The sequence below is a fragment of the Chrysochloris asiatica genome, unplaced genomic scaffold, assembly GCF_000296735.1.
Source record: "Chrysochloris asiatica unplaced genomic scaffold, ChrAsi1.0 scaffold00199, whole genome shotgun sequence".
NCBI classification, from domain to species: domain Eukaryota; kingdom Metazoa; phylum Chordata; class Mammalia; order Afrosoricida; family Chrysochloridae; genus Chrysochloris; species Chrysochloris asiatica.
This window is the reverse complement of record NW_006408717.1, coordinates 2,062,101-2,084,531: the sequence shown is the minus strand read 5'-3', so window position 1 is coordinate 2,084,531 and position 22,431 is coordinate 2,062,101. Positions and strand designations below refer to the sequence as shown.

General features: G+C 37.4%; 1 pseudogene; it reads right to left on the bottom strand.

Moving 5' to 3' along the window:
- Positions 1-8,630: 8,630 nt before the first annotated feature.
- The window catches only part of LOC102827581, a 103,083-nt pseudogene continuing 89,282 nt past the window's right edge, over positions 8,631-22,431 (bottom strand).

The following is a 22,431-nucleotide window of genomic DNA, read 5'->3' as shown; positions in this document are numbered from 1 at the left end:
TTTCAATGCAAAGGAAGCAGTTTTTCATGGAAGCAATTTACCAAACATTCCATATCTTCCTCTTTTTTCTGAATCTCCATCTTCCTCTAGTGTTCCAAACAAATATAGACTCATTACTGTGACTTGAATGACTGCTTGCAAATTTTTAAGATCTCAAGCACTATGCATAAATCTAGGAAGCATAATAGAAGTATTAAACATGGTTTTAACCAATTAACTGGAATGTTCCATGAAACCATTAACCTAAACCCTCAAGTCAAGAAACCAAATCTTAGTGGAGTTTGGTTGTACATTAAGAAGTCTCATCCTCTATATTTTTTGCCAATTCAACTTCTTACATATGTAAAATTTATTGAAAACAATTGCAACAATCAGCTGTGTAACCCTAACTTTTGTTGTTGTTTTTAAGTACTGCTGAGTTGGTTTCAAGTTATAGTGAAATATGGGTTTCTGAGGAGTGGTTGTGGGTTTGAACTGCTGACTTTGTGCTTAAAAGTATAGTGCCTACCTTATAGTACCACACTGATACTCCAACTACACCCTTAATCAATGCAATGTTCCCATCATCATATCCCCTTTTGCCCTTCCTCCTGTCCCAGGTAACCATTAATAAACTATGTTGTCTAAAAATTTTTCTTTTTATGTCTTAATATAGGAGGCTAAATTAAAAAACAAAACTATAGATAGTTGAGTTCTATTTCATAATGCACCTGCTCATTCTTTGAGGGTAACAAGAGCTGTCTTATGAGAATATTGTTGGGAAATATTACCCCATCTACTCCATAGCCCTTCAGACTGCATTTTGTTCACCAAACTCAAAGAATGTTAAAAGGAGACACAATTTAAATTCCTCCAGGATGGCTAAATTGTTAAATTTTAAATACTATTAATCTAAGAGCACAGAATTTTTAAAGGGTTGGGTTAGAGAGATGAAAGGAAGCACTGATTTCAGAACTGTTTAGACCTAGATGGAGGTTATATGGAGAAACAACTACTTCACATTTTGATATTTTTGTATAATTAAGGTTTATTTGATTTTGTAGCAATCATGTAAGTGACATTATACAATATTTGTCCTATTGTGATTGGCTTATTTCATTCACCGTGTCTTCCAGCTCCATCTGTATTGTAACATGTATATAGACTTCATCTCTCCTACTGTCACAATAATATGACAGTTTTTAATGAAGGTATGTCTTACAAAACACATTGTGATTAAATATTTAGTTGAATATGTGCTATTATGAATGAGCCCTAATGGCGTGTGCCAAACATTTGGCTGATAACTTCAAAGTTAGTGGTTCAAACCCACCAGCCACTCCAAGGGAGAGAGTTAATGCTATCTTTTCCCATAAAGATTTACAGTCTTGTAACCCCTATGTAAAGGAGCTCTGGTAGCATAGTGGTTACGAATCGGGCTGCAAACCTCAGGGTCAGCAGTTCGAAACTACCAACTGTTCCATGGGAGAAAGATGAGGCTTTCTGCTCCTGTAAAGTTTTACAGTCTCAGAAACACTGTACAGGGTTGCTATGAGTTGGAACTGACTCCACAGCACATAACAATAACAACAATCCTTATGTAGGATCATTATGAGTTGAAGTCAGTTTGTTGGCAGTGGTTTAGATTGATTTGGTGTTGTTACAAGCTTTATGGATGATTAGAAATGTAAATTATATATTTATAGATGTTGTTAATCTATATTGGTAGAGTTTAATCTAAGAGGTCCTGGTAGCATAGAGGATTTCAACCTAGTTTACTAACTGTAAGGTCAATTGTTCGAATCTACCAGTCACTCCAAGGGAGAAAGATGAGACTTTCTAATTCTGTAAAGATTTACAACCTCAGAAACCCTGTATAAGGTCACTATAAATCGGAAGTGACTTGGTAGCACACAACCACCACCACCACCACCAATCTTAGGAAACTTAGTAGTATTATTTGACATGGTGGAGTCTGTGACTGGTGAAAATAGTTAACATGCTCAGCTGCTAACTGACAGCTTGGAAGCTGAGTCCACCCACAGTCACTTCAGAAGAATGACATAGGATCTACTTCTGAAAAACAAGTCATTGAAAACCTTATGGAACATAGTTCTACTGTGACACACCTGGGTTTGCCATGAGAATGTGTCAACTTGACTGAAACAGGTTACTGGTTAAAGAATTAGAAGATATGTATGCAAAAAATATATACATTTTTCTGAGGATCTAAGATTCAGAATCCTATGTTTAATACAAGAACCCCATGATTAGATGCTAAAAGAAAACAAGTTAAGTGCATTGCTCATATGATGTTATATAAAAATCAGACATTAGAAAATTAGAAAATCATTAAACTGCTATATTTATATCCCATCCTCCACTGAGAACAGATGTATGTGCTATTATCAGTGGAGGATGGGATATAAATATAGCAGTTTAATTTCAAATTTTCATGGTGCAAACATTTTTTAAATCTTCAGTATTTGGTAGCAATGCTTTTAGATTCATCATCATATAAGTGAGGTCAAACACTCTTTGTTCTTTGTCAAAAAATTATTTGAAATAAATGACTCTGTTCTTATGTGACATCTAATTGTTTCTCTTTTTTGGAGACAAGGTGATTTTAGATATATTGTATAGTTATTACATGTCTTTGATCTATTCTCAGTTATTACAATTGCTAGATAATATAATATTTCATGTCACTCAAATGTACCATGTACATATAATTAACCCTAAAGAATGTTCTTCAAACTTAGACATGTTCCTACTGCTACTGTTACTCGTCCCTCTAAAGTCTAACAGCAGTTAATTATCATCAAGACATATAATTTTATCTTCAAATGGTATTGTCTATCTTCGTTTCAGAGTTTATATTAGAAGTGTGTCATAAGTACACTGTAGTCTAAAGAAAATTTGGAAACAGCTTATATTCAGAAGCCATTTTATATGAGACATTAGAAATACTTTTAAATTAGCAATACATATATATGATAGTTAAACTCTGACCTTATTTGTGGATGTGTTACGTGGTAGTTGAAAATCATGGGAGGAGATACAATTTTTATTTGTTTCAATTTATTTTAATATTAAACTTGTATTTTTAAAAGTTGAGGTAATAAGGTAGGAAGTTCAATATGAAAGCATACATAATTATACTTAAATGATCAAATAATCCATGCTGACAAAATGTATGTTAAATAAATTATTCAATTTACAGGTAATTATATTTTCAAAGAAGGAAAACACTGAGAAGATTACATAAAATAATCTCAGAATTATTACATATTTTGGTCAAATTTATTGTGTGATAGGAAAAAAAACATATATGCATATAATTTATCCATTTTTACTTATTTGTTTTCCCCCTTTTCTTGAAGGATTCCTGGTGTAGTGCTGTTGAATAAGTACTGGACTGATAACCACAAGGTTGGCAGTTCAAACCAACCAGTCACTCCTCAGAAACACTATAGAGGGTCAATGTCCTGTAAAAACAACAGGAAGACTAATTGTCTCTTTATTGGTTAAGAAATCTTAATACATTTAATTGGGATTTAATCATTCAAAAGCCAAATTCTTTCATTTTTGTGTATCTTTCTGTTAAAAAATTGGCTTTGCAATTGTTTTCAATCATTTCTTTTCTCTAAAGGAAAGTAATTTGTTGTTGTTGTGTGCCGTGGAGTCAGTTCCAACTCATAGCGACCCTGTACAGGGTTTCCAAGGCTGTAAATCTTTACGAGAGCAGAAAGCCTCCTCTTTCTCCCGCGGAAGAGCTGGTAGTTTCGAACTACTGATTTTGCGGTGTGCAGCCCAATTCCTAACCACTACGCTGCCAGAGCTCCTTAAATGGAAGTAATAGACTCATCAATTTCCATAAAAAGTGAGACCTCACATGGTCATTTGAGGTGATCCTCACTCTAAGTTAACCTGACTATAGATAGGTAAACAAGACCTGTCAACAACCTAAAGACCAAAACAAGGAATTTTATATGAAGACTCAGAGACATCAACTTAAAAAATATTTTGAATGCTATAGAAGCTAAAACAATTGGTATCTATTCATCTTGACCAGCAGGGGATTGGAAAATACTCTAGGATCAGCACTGACTGCTAACCACAATGTTTGTGGTTCAATCCCACTAGCTGCTCCTTGGAAACCCTATACGGGATCTCTATGAGTCAGAATTGACTTGACAGAACTTAACAAAAACAACCACTCCCTAGAGAATGACACAATATACATGGCAAAATAAATTGGTATTAGATGGAGGTAAGAATTGGAGCAATTTCTAGCGATCTATTATGATCACCTTTTTAGAACAGTGTGTTCCAAATTGTTACAATTTTGTGTGTGCAGAAAGTTTTTTATATGCATAATGTACTCATATTTACTTAGCACAAACACTCATCTTGTTGTTATTAAGTGTTGTCAAGTTGGTTCTGATCACTGTGGCTCTGTGTAAGATTTCTGTGGAGCAGATGAGGGCTTTGAACCACAGACCTTGAGGTTCACAGTCCAGTGCTTATCCTACAGTGCCATATGAACATGTTTATTTTATTTTTCTAAATACTTTTTCTTTTTGACCATTTTATTTAGAGCATCAACTCTTTTGACCATTTTATTTAGAGTATCAACCCTAAATATTAGCTGCAGACATGTAAAATTTATTGTTTTTGTTGTTAAGTGTAGTTAAGTCACAATTCATAGTGACTCACTAAATGGTTTCTGAGGAGCATCTGCTGGGTTTGAACCATCATTTTTGTTAAGGACCTTGAGTTGTACTGACTCACAGGGAACTTATGTGCAACAGCATAAATGTTCAGACCTATACCACCCTCATAATTTTTCTTATGCTTGAGCTCTTTATTGCAACCACTGTGTCAATCTATTTCATTGAAGGTCTTCCACTTTTTTGCTGGCCCTCTACTTTATCAAGCATGATGTTCTGTTCCAGGGACTTGATGTTGTTGTTGTTAAGTGCCATCGAGTCAGTTACAACCCATAGCGACCCTGTACAGGGTTTCCGAGGGTGTAAATCTTTACGGGAGTTGAAAGCCCCATCTTTCTCCCTCGGAGCGGCTGGTAGTTTCGAACCACTGACCTTAAGGTTCGCAGCCCGATTCGTAACCACTACACTACCAGAGCTCCTTGATAGAATATCCAAAATACATAAGACTCAATCTTTCTATCCTTGCTTCTAAGGAACGTTTTGGCTACACTTCTTTAAAAACAAACTTCTTTAAAAACAAACTTGTTCACTGCTCTTACAGTCCATGGCATATTCAATATTCTTCACTCACACCATAATTCAAATGTATCAGTTATTCTCCTGTCTTAGTTATTCATTGTATAGTTGTCACATGCATATGAGGTGATTGAAAATATCATGGATTGGGTCTGGGTCAGGTGCACCTTAGTCCCCAAATTCACATCTTAGCACTTGAGCACTTTAAAGAGATCTTATGCAGCAGATTTATCCCATTAAATGCATCATTTCATTTCTTGATTGATGCTGCTAAGGGCATCATTGACTACAGATCCAAGTAAAATGAAATCCTTGTGGCATACATACATTCGAGCAGGTTTCAAAAAGTTGTGGAAAATGAAAGATAATAGAATTTTCCATGAATGTTTTCAAGTCCCCTTGTAGGTGTGTTTGTGCTTCAAAATTTCATGGAAAATTCTTCATACTTTCATTCCATTTTAATTAACTTTTGAAGACATATATGTATATGCATGTGTATATTTACACACAATACACATAGACACATGAAGGGACTTCAAAACGTCTGTATGAAAATGTAATTGAATTTTTCCACAAAAAATTTGAAGCCTTCTTATATTTATTCCCTTTACATCTAAAACATGTTTTCACTTAAAGCATCAGCTTAATAAAGTAACCCTGGTGGGCTAAACTTTGGGCTGCTAACAAACAGATCAGTGGTTCAGGCCCATTAGCCAATTGTTGTTGTTGTTAAGTGACATTGAGTCAGTTCCAACTCATAGTGACCCTGTACAGGGGTTCTGAGGAGCAGCTAGTGAGCTTGAACCACCAACCTTGTGGTTCCCAGTCCAGTGAGGATCCTATAGCTCTACACCAGGAGTCCATTAGCCAGTTAGTAGGACAAAAATGAAGCAATCTGCTTCCTTAAAGATTGACTGCCTTGGAAACCCTCTAGATCTGTTCTACTCTATCCTATAGGGTTTTTATGAATCATGATCAACTCAACAGCTCTGGGTTTGGTGTTGGGGCACATTCACAATTTGAATAAAGCATCTATACAGGAGTCCTGATATGGCACTGTAGGTTAATGTGCTGGACTGCAAGGTTGGTTTGAACTGCAAGGTTGGCAGTTCAAGCTTACCAGCTGCTCCTCAGAAACCCTATACTGGGTTGCTATGAGTTGGAACTGACTCGACAGTGCTTAAAAACAATATTAGGAAATAATATAATATAATTGATATTCTCTCTGCCTTCTATACATAGGCATTATATATCTATTTTCCTGTTTATTTTGTAATAGTTTCTATCTACAATTTGAAAGAATCTTGCTATTCCATTTTTCTCTTTTCTAGCAGTCATTTTGGAGTACTGGTGTGGTGCTTTAGGGTAAGTACTGAACTGTAACCATAGGACAGTGATACAAACCCATCAACTACTCCTAGGAAATAAAAGGTCATTATGAGTCAAAGCTGACTTAATGGCACTTTACAACAACAGCAGATATTTTAGAAGAACAAACTCACTTTATAGCAAGCCTTCCTTATAAAATTTAATCTGATTAGAATAATTTATTTTTACAAAATCAGACATACATGATTTATTAGTGCTCTTAGACTTTTTCAAGGAACCCTGGTTGTACAGTGGTTAAAATATTCAAATGTTAATGGAAAAGTCTGAAGTTCGAATCTACCATCCACTTTGTGGAAGAAAGATGTGGCAGCCTGCTTCCATAAAGATTTAAAACCTTGGAAACCCAACGAGGAAATTTCACGATGTCCTGTAAAGTCACTCTAAATCAGAATCAACCTGAAGGCAATGTTTTTTAGGGTTTCCACAATATTAAATTTTCTAGTATAAAGTTATTAAAATAATTTAATTGTGTATTTCAGTACCTATTATTGCTTTTCTCTAAATGCATTCTTGTAGATGTATTTTGCTTTTATATTCTAATTGAGTTTGCAGCATCTGATATTGTCTGAAAGGGAAGGCTGGTAATTATTCTCCAGTGTACCTTTTGTCATATTCATGCTTAGTTCAGCCCATTAGGAGGTAAAATTGTATTTGGTTTTAGCATGCTCATCATTTTCCTTTGTGCATGTTTGTGTGTGTGAAGTAGTAACTGTAGTGTTTCAAATTTGAGTTCATAAATTGACATAAAGATCATTTAAAGGCAAACTATTTTTGGTCAGGTTTTTGCACAGGAAAGATGCTGTTTTAACCACCTAAAAGAGCCTAATAAAATGTAAGTACATTAACAAGTTCAGGTTTGTTTCCTTAAGAAGGAAGGGTCAGGTTTATTATTTTTTTTTGGGGGGGGTTATCTCTATCTTTACTATAATAGTAATAAATCTAATGTCATATTTTAAACTGCTTAAGAAATGATTACCACAAAATGACTATTGGACAAAAAGTTAGGAGGTCACTGATGTTTTTACAATTAGAAAATATCTAAAACCAATTTATAACTGGCAACAACAAAAAAGTTGAACAAAAATTTTAAGTAAATAGTTTATCTGTTTATAGTTGAAATCTTGATTGCTGTACGTTTAACATTATAAGTGGGGCAGTTAAATACTGGAGTACTTAAGGTTCACTTAAGAGAATGAAAAAAAGGAAACATGAGTACAAGTGTCTATGTTGTAATTTAGAGGACCATACTGTCAAGTCACAACACTCCTGTCAAGTCACAACACTCACTCATGGCAATAAAACAAAACAAAACACCAAATCAAATTGGCTTCCTATGGGCACACACAAACTTCAGTCTCTTCTCATCAAACATGAAAACATAGATGAGTAAGAAAGTTGTTATTTATGTGATCTTAGTTAGAAGACTCTGAAAAGAATTGGTAAAAATGAATTCAAAATTAAATAAAATGTCTTAGCATTTTCCTTCTTCAGTTTACAAGTTAACAGATGATTTTTATATTCCATCACAGTTACATGGTCTAGTGCATTTCAGAGTATTTGGAAATTATCAAAGCTCTCCTTTCCCAATGAAAACATTTAAGAAAACTTCTCAAACTGTTAAAGTGTCATGATATGAACTACTTACACTTTTGGCTCTGACCTCTTTTAAGTATAAATGTTATTATTCCCCAAAGAAATAATAACTATTCTACTGTTTTATTTTACAGTGTCTATCAACAAGAAGTCCTCTCTCTTAGATAGAGGAAGCTAATGTGTGTTTAGATGCTATTCTGCAAGAAACAGTTTAGTAAACAGAAGTTGAAGTTCATTCTTAATTTTTTTCTTCTTCCATTTTTTTTGGGGGGGGAGTGGAGAGAGGGGTAAGATAACTTTCCATCACACACATGCTATCATTATCTTTCACTGGATTAAGATAAACTGGGAAGTAGCTGTGTATTTTCAGCACGATCCACCGAAGGCAATGGACCTCTTAGATCATGCTGGTGTTTATGGTTAAATCACATCCAATGTGAAGTTTCTAATTATATCCAGAGCTCCAGAATCAAAACCACACATATCCAACATGCCTCGATCATCTGGGTCTGCAATGGTAAAACCATTTGATGTCATTCCACAAACAATCAATTTTGCTGGAATACCCATTTTCTTCCAATCCTCCCACAGAGCAACAGCAGGATGGACACTTCCAGCAAAGGTCACATTATCAGTGAATACAATGAAGACACCAGCAGCTGTATTTGTTTTCTGAGCCCAGGTCATTGGAAGAGAACAATCAGTCCCACCTGCTGGGATCTGATTCATAGTCATTAAGACTTCTTGTAAGGTCATATCTGCAGTAATGAGACATGGCACCATTTCATCTGAAAAAGCAACTACATAAGAATCTTTTTCTGTCCGTGTGACAACCATTGAGGCAGCCACTGCACTAACATTGAGTATACTACCCATAACTCTTTGGTTCATAGAGTCACTGACATCAACAGCCAACAAGAAACGCTTTCCAGTTGGTTCAACTGTCTTAAATGTTTTGTAAAAAAGCGTCATCTAATGCTTTTAATAAGGAGCTCTGGTAGCGTAGTGGTTACGAATCGGGCTGTGAGCCTCAAGGTCAGCAGTTCGAAACTACCAGCTGTTGCGCGGGAGAAAGATGAGGCGGTCTGCTCCCGTAAAGATTTGTTGTTGTTGTTGTTGTTGTCAGGTGCCATCGAGTCGGAACCGACTCATAGCGACCCCATGTACAGCAGAACGAAACAATGCTCGATCCTGGGCCAACCTCACCAACGCTGCCACCCCCGAGTCCATCAATGATGCCACCTGGCCGATCCATCTCGTTGGATGTCTTCCTCTTTTTCTCTGACCCTCCACCCTACCCATCATGACATCCTTCTCCAACGATTGTTTCCTCCGGACTACATGTCCAAAGTAGGAGAGACGAAGCTTAGCCATCCTGGCCTCCAAGGAGCACTCTGGCTGCACTTCTTCCAAAACAGATCTATTGGTTCTTTTGGCAGTCCATGGCACCCTCAGTATTCTCCTCCAACACCACAACTCAAAGGCATCAATTCTTCTACGATCCTCTTTATTCACTGTCCAGCTTTCGCATCCATATGAGACTATTGAACAGCCTCGGAAACCCTGTGTAGGGTCGCTATGAGTCGGAACCGACTCCACGGCACATCACAACAACAACAACAACAACAACAACAACAACAACAACAATGCTTTTAATATTTCATTATCAGGGTGCCACTTCAGTTTCCTCTGAGTCCATGCCCTGTTTTGTAAGTTTCTAGTGTAAGTAAAACATGAAATGGATGTATATGAGCCTTTTTAAAATAGTTTCTCAATACAGAGCTTTTCACATACTAAAGATACTTCTGAATTTCCTGGTTGAAGCACTGAATTAGCAGTCATCGTTCCTAGATTCCTTAGTAATGCGGTAAGGGGCATTTCTTGCAACAAAGCCTTCAATATCTATTTAGACTTTAAGTGATTTGTTAGAAGATGCTCTCTAATTAATCTATGCTCTTCTATTAGATGAATGACTTCCAGTTCATCTTTTGTTCGCTTTACATTCTCTACAGCTTCCAGATACTTTAATAATTTTTCAGTCTCCAGAGAAAGTGCCATTTTCCTTATGCAATTCATGGACCCCTTTCCAGCCTTTTGTAATATATTTGGTGACAATAGCAAGCCCTGTGCTTTGCGTCCGAATTCCCAGTGGACCCTCGTACCCGCAGTGCAGCTGGTAGAAGCTCTGTGCAGCGCTAGGGAACCATGAGAGTAGGCAGTCTGGAACACGGGCAGCAGCTGCTCCAGCTCCACCGCCACCTGGGCTTTCAGGTTCGGTTCCCGGGATCTGGCCTCGCCCGCGTTCTCTTCCAGGTTTATTTTTAAAAGATTGTAGACCACTGTTTTTATGATCTAGTTTTAATACCTTTCTGCCTCTGTCTTCTTTTTTCCAGACCCCAAAAAATTTAATAACAATACTAACCTTACATTTTTTAAAAAAAACATTAGTCAAATAGCAAGGTCTTTTTTAGTGTAAGTGTTAAGTAAATTCTAATGTACTAAATTTACAACTTTGTTATTGTCCTTATGTGCCATTGTGTTGATTCTGAGGGATAGTGACCTTCTATAGGATTTCCAAGGGTGGCTGGTGGGTTTGAACAGCCAATCTTTTGGTTCAAAATTACCTTGAGGTCAAGTGCTTATTCTATAGTAAGTAAGTTTACAATTTATTACTGATTAAATTGAGTCAAGGGCTGCCAGTTATCATTTTAACAACTAGTGACAAGTGAAGTACTTGTGATTTAAACTGTTTTGTGACGTAGCACTGTAGTTGATAAACTCTGGACATGAAGGTTGGTTTAAATCACAAAGTATTCAGTTGAAATTCACTAATTGCTCATCAGTAACTCTATTAGGATTTCTGAGTCAGAACCAACTCAACAGCACTTAACAATAACAAATATTTATATAACACCAAGATCAATTACTTTACATCCATACAAAGAATTATGAATACATATTTTACCACATGGTATCATGTACAGGCATTTTTAATAGATGGGATAATATTTAAAGGAGCGGATTCAAGAATCCTTAAAGCAGATGTAAAATATTGTAAAATATAAGGTTACAAAAGAAATAATCTTTCTAAAACAGTGCCATCTCTTAAACAGATGAAAATTTTGTTATTCTACCATACAAATCTACTCTCAATTATTTTGAAATGACAAGTTCAAGTTTTGAATGACAAATCTCTGGTACTTTGATGTTTAATATTTTATCAGAACACTGTCATAACAAAAATGTTAAGGAGAGTACATTTCATCAGTCTTACGTAAATGTGAAAAAAAATATTATTTAATAAGTTGACAAAGAGCAAACCATGATTATTTTGAAGGTGAAAAAATTTGCATGTTAGTATCTGCATATAAAATAATGATGATTTTTTATCCCCTAATAACTTGATTTTTATTTAGGTACATTTTAATACCCTTTCTTTTTGAAATGGAAAATAAAATATATTATTTAGAAAATTATTTCCTATATGCTACTTTTTTCTTTGTTCTTCAAAAATATATTAATCATTGGGACCCCACCCAGAGAAGCAGTGAGGCCTGAGATGGAGACAGAGAGGATGACGTGAAGAGATGGAGTGCCTGAGGAGTTGAGACCCAGAGAGGGAAAGGGGCTGTGTGCTGAGGACAGTGGGACGGGGTGGGGGCATGCAAGGTATACCCTTTCGCTGGGGGTTGATGCATGGACTGGATGGTAACTAAGGCAATGAAACGATGTACGATAGAATGAATGTAAAACTTATGTTTCCCCATGTAAAATATCACTCAATACACAATAAAACATTTATTAAAAAAAAAAAAAAGAAACTTAATGGGGAAAATTATAATATATATATATATATATATAAATCCTTTTGAAAGCATGGATTGTGGCTTCTTTTATGTATTTGCTACAACACTATTACTTCCCTAGATGACACCTTGTCATCCAGTCAATTCTAACTGATGGTCATCTCATATGCTACAGAGTAGAATCTAATAAACAAAACAGTGAAAACATACATCCCTGCTTATCTCATCCTTCCTTCTGTTTCTCACTCTGTGTTTTGTCATTATGTTGTTGTTGTTAAGTGCCGTTGAGTTGGTCAGATCTATAGTGATCCTGTGTAGGGTTTCCAAGGAGTGACTTGTGTTTGAGCTGCCGATAATGTGGTTTAAAATGACATTGCATTAACACACAGCACCACACACTGAAGAATTTAGCTTGTAGTGGCCCACTTAAAAATTAGATAGTAATTTTACAGACTAAACATAATTGACATATCAGAAAAACCAGAGGGAGAATGACACTATTTGTCCCATTGAATCAGTAGAGGAATAAGACCTTAAAGGGACAAGCAGTTATTCAGTTATTCCTCCAAATACTTATTTAACAAGCAACGTATTTTGGGATTTGAATATCAGATGATTATAGAGCAAAGTGAAACACATATATGGATATGTATTTATATGTTTATATACACACACATATTTAGTTGTTTGATGTATGTTGTTGTTAGGTGTCAGTGAGGCAGTACCAACTCATAGCAACCCTATGCATAACAGAATGAAACACTACCTGGTCAACCTCACAATCAGTGCTACACTTGCGCCCATAGATACAGCCATTTTGCCGATCCATTTTGCTGGGATCTTCCTCTTTTTCTCTGACCCTCCACCTTACCAAACATGATATTCTTCTCCAGTGACTGGTCCCTTCTGACAAAATGTTTGAAGTAAGAGAGACAAAGTCTGGCTTCCAAGAAGCATTTTGGCTATACTTCATCTAACACAGATCTATTTGTTCTTTTGGCAGCCTGTGGTACTTTCAATATTCTCCTCCAATACCATAACTCAAATGCATTAATCTGCTACAGTTTTCCTTATTCATTGTCCAACTTTCACATGCATATGAGGTTATTGCAAATACCATGGCTTAAATATATGCAAACATATTTATTGCTGTTAAGTACTGTTGAGTCAGTTCCAACCAATAGTGACCCTATATGGGGTTTCCAAGTGGTGGCTGGGGGTTCTGAAACAACAACCAATTCTTATCCTACAGTGCAACTCCAGTTCTAACTCATAGAAACCCTGTGTACAACAGAGCAAACTAGGGCTGTGTCCTGTGCCATCCTCACAATCTTTCCATTGTTTGAGTGGATTGTCAACCCATCTCCTTGAGGGTCTTCCTCTTTTTCACTGACCCTCTACTATATCATTAAGATGACCTTCTTCAGGGATTGGTCTGTCTTGGTAACATGTTCAAAATAGGTGAGACAAAGTGCCATCCTAGCTTAAAGGAGATTTCTGGTTGTACTTCTTCAAAAACAGATTTGCTCTTCTGGCGGTGGTGGTGGTGTGCTCTGAAGTCAGTCTGACTCATAGCATTTCTGCATAGGTTTTCTGAGTTGGTAACTCTTTATAGGAGCAGAAAGCTTCATCTTTCTCCCATGGAAGGGACAGTAGTTTCAAACTGCAGACCTTTAGGTTAGCCACCTGACTCTTAACTGCTATGCTACTAGAGCTCATTGCTGTTTTAGCAGTCCATGGTATATTCATTATTCTTGGACAACATCATAATTCAAAAGCATTAATTATTCTTTGTCCCATTTTCCCATGCATATGAGATGACTGAAAATACCATGGCATGGTTCAGTTGCACCTTATTTCTCAAAGTGACCTCTTTGTTCTTTAACACTTTCAAGAGGCCTCTTGCAGCAAACTTGTCTAATACAATGTGTCGTTTGATTTCCTGTCAGCCACTTCCATGAGCATTGATTGTAGATACAAGTAAAATTAAATCATTTACAAATGGAATATGTTCTCCATTTATCATGATGTTGTTTATTGGTCCAGTTGTGAAGACTTTTGTTTTCTTTGTCTTGAGTTGTAATTCATACTGAAGGCTATAATCTTTGATCTTCATCAAGTCCTCTTCACTGTCAGTAACAAGATTAAGCCAGCTTTATATCACAGACTGTTAATGGGTCTTTTTCCAATTCTGAAGCTGTGTTCTACACATAGTTCAGCTTCTTGGATTACTTGCTCAGCACACAGATTAAATAAGTATGCTAAAAGAATACAAACCAGACACCCATATTTCCTAAGTTTTTACCCTCAGTATATTCTTGTTCTGTTTGAATGACTGCTTCTTGGAATATGTACAGGTTTTACATAAGCACAATTAAGTGTTCTGGAATTCCCATTCTTCACAAGGTTATCCATAGTTTGTTATCATACACGTGTCATAAGTCTTTCTATAGTCAACAAAGCACAAATAATCATTTTTTGGTATTCTCTATTTTCAATTAAGATCCATCTGATGTTACGTTATCTCTCATTCAACATTATCTTCTAAATAGGGTTTTGATGTCTGGCAGGTCCCTATCAATATACTGCTGCAACCAATTTTTAACCATCATCAACAAAAATTTTACTTGCATATATTAATGATACTTTTCATTAATTTTCCCATTATATTTGTTCACAATGGTGCAAGGATGCAACCCTAATGCACACCTTCCCTAATTTGAAACTATTTGGTGTCCCCATGTTCTGTTTGAACAACTGCCTCTTGATCTATGCACAGGTTCCTCATGAGAACAATTAAGTTCTTTGTAATGTTGTCCATTTAAGAACAATCATACTTTGCAATGTTGTCCATTGCTTGTCATAACCTGCACAATGAAAACACTTTGCATAGTCAATGAAGCACAGGTAAACATCTTTCTGGTATTCTCTGTTTTCAGCCAAGATCCATCTGACGTAAGCAATAATACCCTTCAATCCACGTCCTCTTCTGAATCCGGCTTGAACCTCTGGAATTTCTCTGTCAATGCAGAGATGCATCATTTTTTAATTACCTTTAGTAAATGTAACTTGTGTGGGATATCAATGCTATTGTCTGATGATTCCTGTATTCTGTTGGGTCACTTCTCTTTGGAATATGCACAAATATAAATATCTTCCAATCATTTGGCCAGGTACCTGTCTTATAAATTTCTTGGTATAAATGAGTTCCTTTTGGTTACCTTTTAGTTATTTTGAATAGTGCTATAGTGAACATCTTGGATCAACTATCAACACTCATGGAAGCAGCAGTCCAGAGATCAAACAACTTACTGCATTAGGCAAATCTACTGCACGAGACCTTTTTAAAGTGTTGAAAAGCAAAGATGTCAGCTTGAGGACTAAGGTGCACCTGATCCAAGTCATAGTGTTTTCAATAACTTCATATTCATGTAAAAACTGGACAATGAATAAGGAAGACTGTAGAAGAATTGATGTTTTTGAGTTATGGTGTTGGAGGAGAATACTGAAAGTGCCACGGGCTGCCAAAAGAACCAATAGATCCCTTTTGGAAGAAGTGCAGCCAGAGTGCTCCTTAGAGGCCAAGAGGGCCAAACTTTGTTAGAGAAAAGATTTATTATAAAGACCATCAAATTAATTTATTAAATCATACATGTTACTATGCAATCCAAGGAGTAGGGAAAGGGACTTCTGGTTTGGAGGCAGCTGAAGCAGACTCAGGTAGGAAAGGCTGTGGCGGGGGGGGGGGGGGGGGGGGAGGACTGAAAACCCAGAGAAGCTGCTTTCACAGAACAGCTCCAGAGCTCTGAATCAAGCATAAGGTGCAAGGCGTCAGATTTCCACACCCACCAGTGGAAACATCACTGTATAAAAGAAAATATTGTGATGTGGGAATTGATTGGGACACGGGACTCCATCTGCAGCAAGTCAGCCGGGCTGAGTTCAGAGGGCAGGGCCACAGCCGGATCAATAAAGTGAACTGGCCCTCAAACCAGTGCACCGACATTTGCAAAAGGTGGTTTGGGGGGATTTTACACATTTTTTTCTTCTCTGCCTGCCATGTGTTCTCTGCCCAGCCCAAACGCTTTCAGGTGGGTACATGTACACCCACAAAATGGTCCAGCGTTGAGCCCACAGTTTTCCCAGGGTCCCACGTGCTGATTCTTTGGTGGCTGCTTATGACGTCTGACTCTGGGACCCAGCCCTTAAGTTAACTTGTACAGGACCCTTTACTCCTGCCTACATAGCAAGAAGGAGCTCTGGTAGCCTAGTGGTTACGAATTGGGCTGTGAACTGCAAGGTCAGCAGTTCGAAACTACCAGCTATTCTGTGGGAGAAAGATGAGGCTTTCTACTCCCATAAAGATTTGTAGCCGCAGAAGCCCTGTACAGGGTTGCTATGAGTCAGAACTGACTCCATGGCACATAACCACCACACAACAAGAAAAGAGCAGGTCTGGCCAGACAGACAAACTGTATAAACACTCTGTACAACCCCAGCATAAAAGGATGCAACTATTTTGAGAATTACACTCTGCACATGCAGTCACCTAACTGACATTCAAAGACAAAATAGTAGACAATCTTTCTCCCTTTAACTGCTCAATATTGATCTGTGCACCTCTATGGTGGTGACTAGAGGAGGGGTCTCAGAAAGTGGACACCCCCACCCATTGCTGGAGGTTTCTATGGTGCATGCAAAATACCTGTGCAGCAAAGGCAACTGGCCAGTTGGCTATGGTTTTATTTTTGTTTTAGAGTGGTGGTTTTTGTCTCTGCTTTTATATTGCTTCTGTTTTTGGTTCTTTTGATCACACTTTTTTCCTGGAGGTGGGAGTTTTTCCTCCCTACATTACTCAAGAAGAGACAGTACTCATGGTCATATAGCCAAGCTACAAGCATAACCCATAATATACCACCATTGAGACAAGAGACAATAACAGCATCTAGGAATTACATGCAAAAAGAGAAGCCTATCCACTGACCATATCTACCAGTAAACACTCTGTAACATTAACAAAACAGCAACAAACATACATTTAAGCATTAAAAACCCACCTAACTACAGAAAATGACAAAAAAAATCCACTACAAAATATCACAAAACATGTCCCAAAACAGAAAAGAGTAACTGAGACAAGTGAGCTGGAGGCAGACAAAGGCTTTCAAGAAGAGAAAGAGCATGCTTTGGATTTGACTGAGAAGGAATTCAGAAGAATGATATGGAAACAAACTCAAATGCTTAGAAAAGGGGTGGAGGAAAATAAGGAAGACATCAGGAAAGTACTACAGGAGCAATCAAACAAGATCAATACAGCATTGGAAGTAATTCAAAACCTGCAAAGAGACGTCCAGATGATTAATAATAAAATATCAGAAATGGACAATACAGTGAAAGGAGAAAGGAGTACAACTGAAGAGATGGAAGCCAGAACCAGTGAGCTGGAAGACAAATCTCTTAACTACTAACATAGAAAAGCAAGCAGAAAAAAAAAAAAAAAGATTTAAAAAATCTGAAGAGAGTCTAAAATTCATGCTGGATAACATGAAGAGGAATAACTTAAGAATTATTGGCATTTCGGAACAGGAAGAATCAAAGAAATCCATAGAAGAGATAGTCAGAGACATTATGGAAGAAAATTTCCCTAACATCTTGAAGGATGAGAAAGCAAACATTCAAGAGGCATAACATACCCCAGGAAGGATAGACCCCAAAAGAAAATCACCAATACATATGATGATAAAGCTCTCCAAAATCAAAGACAAGGAGAGATCCTAAAAGCAGCCAGGGAAAATAGAAGTGTTACTTACAAAGACAAGCAAATCAGATTAAGATCTGACTTCTTAGCAGAAACCATACAAGCAAGAAGGCAATGGGGAGACATATATAAAAGCCTACAAAAAACTGCTAACCAAGAATCGTCTATCCAGCAAAACTGTCAATCAAATACGATGGTCCAATTGAAATATTCTAGGATAAACAGAAGCTGAGATATGTTGTTAAAGCCAATCCAGCACTCCAAAATATCCTAAAAGGAGTTCTTTGGACTGAAAACAAACAAGAACAGACAACACCCAGAGATTGACAGGCGTGCCAATACCACCTGAAACTCAGATGACAGCGTAGTCTAGAAGATTAAAACATTACAACAATCAATTCAAAGGCGGTGGGAGGTCAAATGAAGATCAAAATAACAACAATGTCAAAGAAGGAAAAAATATAGGAAAAGAGATCCAGGTGGTGAGGAGGTCAGGTAGATTACAGGATACAATAGACTGTCTCAAATGGATGGAACAGTTAATAGACTATAGGGTAACCCCAAAGACAGTTAATATTTCACAATTTACCATGAAAATGAACTTCAAAGGAGAACAAACAAACATGAAAACTAAGAAGAAACCAACAAGAAATAGCACAAAAACCACAAACTCAGCACAAGAAGGCATGCAGAACAGAGGCACGAACAGCACTACCAAAAATTAACATAATGGAAACAATTATAACTATCGATAATTACATTTAATCCATTGAATGTCAGTGGATTAAATGCACCAGTGAAGAGACAGAGAGTGGCAGAATGGATAAGAAAACAAGACCCTTCAATATGCTGCCTGCAAGAGAAACACCTTACACAAAGACAAAAACAGACTAAAAATTAAAGGAAGGAAAAAATACACAAAGCTAATTGCAATAATAAACAAGCAGGAGTGGCAATACTAATCTTTGGTAAAGTAAATTTTAAGAAAGAAACCAGCATAAGAGATAAAGAAGGACACTATCTGATGATCAAAGGGTCAATTGAGCAAGACACCATAACTATAATGAATATCTACACTCCCAATGAAAGAGCACCAAGATATATGAAGCAAACCCTATTAGAATTGAAGAAAGAAATAAACAAATCTACAATTATTTGTTGTTGTTGGTAGGTGCCAATTCATAGTGACCCTATGCACAGCAGACTGAACCAATGCCCAATTCTGGGCCAACCTCACCACTGTTGCCATGCTTGAGTCCATCGATGCTGCCACTTGGCCAAACCATCACATTGAGGGGTCTTCCTCTTTTTCTCTGACCCTCCACCTTACCAAACATGATATCCTTCTCCAGCAACTGGTCCTTCCAGGCAATGTGTCTGAAGCACAGGAGACTGCTTGGCCATCTTGGCCTCCAAGGAGCACTCTGGCTGCACATCTTCCAATACAGATCTATTTGTTCTATGGGCAGCCCATGGTACTTTTAATATTCTCCTCCAACACCACAACCAAAAGCATCAGTTCTACAGTCTTCCATATTCACTGTCTAGCTTTTGCATGCATATGAAATTATTGAAAATACCATGCCTTGGGTCAGGTGCAACTTAGTCCTCAAGCTGACATCTTTGCTCTTCAACATAGTGGGAGATTTTAATATACCACTTTTGAAAAGGGACAGAACAACCAGAAAGAAACTTGATAAAGTTACAGAGGAACTAAACAGCACGATCAACCGACTTGACCTCATACATGTGTACAGAGCATGCAACCCAAGAAAAGCACAATATACATTCTTCTTCAATGCATATGGAACATTCTCCAGAATTGACCATGTGTTAGGTCATAAAGCAATCCTCCATGAATTTACAAACATCACAGTACTACGAAACATCTTTTCAGACCATAATGCTATAAAACTAGAAATCAAAAATGAGAAGACCAATGTTTGTTTCCTCTTTGCCAGTTTGGATGCTTTTAATTTCCCTTTCTTGCCATATAGCTCTTCTTGCTAAGAAAACCCAATTACTGTGAAAATGTCAATACGGCCCAAAGTAATTAACACATATAATGCAATCCCAATCCAGATACCAACGACATTCTTCAAAGACAAGTAGAAAAAAATTACAAAATTTATATGCAAAGGAAAGAGACCCAGGATAAGCAAAGCACGGCTTAAGAAGAAGAACAAGGTTTGAAGCCTCTCACTCCTTGATTTCAAAATTTACTATATGGCTACAGTGGTCAAAAATCCTGGTTCTGGTACAATGAAAGATACATCAATCAATGGAACAGAAGTGAGAATCCAGCAATTAACCCATCCACATACAGCCAACTGATTTTTGACAAATTGCCTAAGTATATTGCAAGGGGAGGAGATAGTCTCTTTAACAGATGGTGCTGGCAGAACTGGAAAGTGATATGCAAAAGATTGATACAAGACCTTTACTCCATGCCCTATTAAAAAACCAATGCAGCATGGATTAAAGACCTAAATATGAATGCCCAAATTATGAAGGTCACCAATAAAAAAATAGGGACAAATATGAGGGCTCTAATTCAGGGCATACAGAGACTTCCAATCATTTTGAAACCCACACAAGCAAAAGCAGACAAAATAGATGACTGGGGTATACTAAAAATTAAAAACTTATGTGCATCAAAAGATTTCACCAAAAGAGTAAAAAAAGAACCCACAGAATGGGAAAAAAAATCTTTTGCAATGACACATTGGACAAGGGACTAATTTTTAAAATGTATAAGAAACTACAACACCTCTACAAGATAAAGACAAATAACCCAATTAAAAAATGGGCACAGGACATGAACAGACACTTCACCAAGGAGGAGATACGGGCAGCCAACAATCATCTGAAGAAATGTTCACGATCACTAGCCATTAGAGAGATGCAAATCCAAACAACAATGGCATATCATCTCACACCAGCAATAACAGCAAAGTTTGAAAAAGTAGAGGACAATAAATGCTGGTGAGGATGCGAGAGACGGGGATCCTTCTACATTGTTGATGGGATTGAAAAATGGTCCAACCACTCTGAAAAGCAATATGGCACTTCCTCAGAAGGTTAGAAATAGAAAAAGATTATGATCCAGCAATACCTTTACTTGCTATGTACCCACAAAAATATGAGCCATAACACAAGTAGATATATGTTGTTATGTGCTGTGGAGTCAGTTACAAAAGGAGAAATATGGCATATGACCATTATTATATAAGATTAAGAAAAAGTACCCACCCCCAAATGGGGAAAAAAAAAAAAAATATATATATATATATATATATACATATTTGCTGATATCCAGGATGTATTGGATTAGGTGAGGGGAAGGAGGGATGGGAAGATAGAGAACAAGGTAGGGAATAGACACAGGATAGCTTAGGTGCTGGTTGGGCACTGGTGGGCAATACACAAGAAGAGGGAGGGGAATGGAAGAACAAAACGAATGGGAGAACAGTTAGGCAGGTTTGCATGGGCTAACTGGGCAGAGGTAAATAATGATGTATGCACAACCTTGGAACAACTGGGCTCTGAGATACAGGGAATGGGATATGGTTGGAATGGGCAAAAGGTGGGAAATAATGTTAAGATGCTTGGCTGTTTTTAGAATCTTGGTTTTCTTTGGCTACCATTGTGAAATAGACACTTGAGGGATAGAGAAAGTTATAGCCAGAAACATTAAAACAGAAAGCTTGTAATTTTGTCTTCAGACTGTAACAGATTGCAATACCTTAAAGGGGGTAGAAGTTTCCCAGTGAAAGAGACTTCCTGTGTAGCCTTTGCATTGCATAAGACCATAGGTGGAATCCTGAAACCCATCCAGAATCCTCTGAGGTGGGAAATTTCCATTTGAAAGGACAAGTAGAAAAGCCTGGAGCATCTAGAAGAACAGAAGATACTTCACGAAAGAAAGACTGGCAGGAAAAATAAAAAACAATAACCGCAATCTTTTTGACTACTGTAAGAACAAGCAAGGTGTTCGCCCAGGAGCCATCAAGGCAAGTGGTCAGGTCTCCTCAGAGCAAACCCCCTTCCAAGACTAAGACTCAAGGGGAATGCACCAGTAGTCATGTGATCTACCTGGTAACTACGTTGGTCACCGATAAGGAGAGGAGGGAGAAAAACAGCAATGAAGCTGCGAGCTAAGTCCGACCATATTCAATAGACTCCTGTGATGCCGGGTGGAGACCTGGTTGGCCTGCAATGTGGCAAGACCTGAGGACACCTGGGCCCAGAGGCAGTGACATGGCCACAGAGGACTAGAGTGGAGAGGGAAGCATCCAGCTGATATGAAGTGAGGAGAGATGCACAAGAACACCCATATTTGCAGATAGTATTCACTAGACCTGGCTTCAATAGCTGGATGATCAGAACTCAACTATAAGTAGAAAGAAGAGAGAAAAAAAGAGTAACCCACTACAATTTGATCAACTTTACCTATACTTATGGATGTAGTAGCTAAAAAAAGGGAACAAATCTTACAGCAAGGATTACTCCCATCCCCTCGGTATATAGGGTTGACAGAAATGGGCAACTTAGACTTTGGCTACTGAAAATAGGGGGGCCTAGAAAGGAGCTCTGGTAGCGTAGTGGTTATGAATCGGGCTGCGAACCTTAAGGTCAGCAGTTCGAAACTACCAGC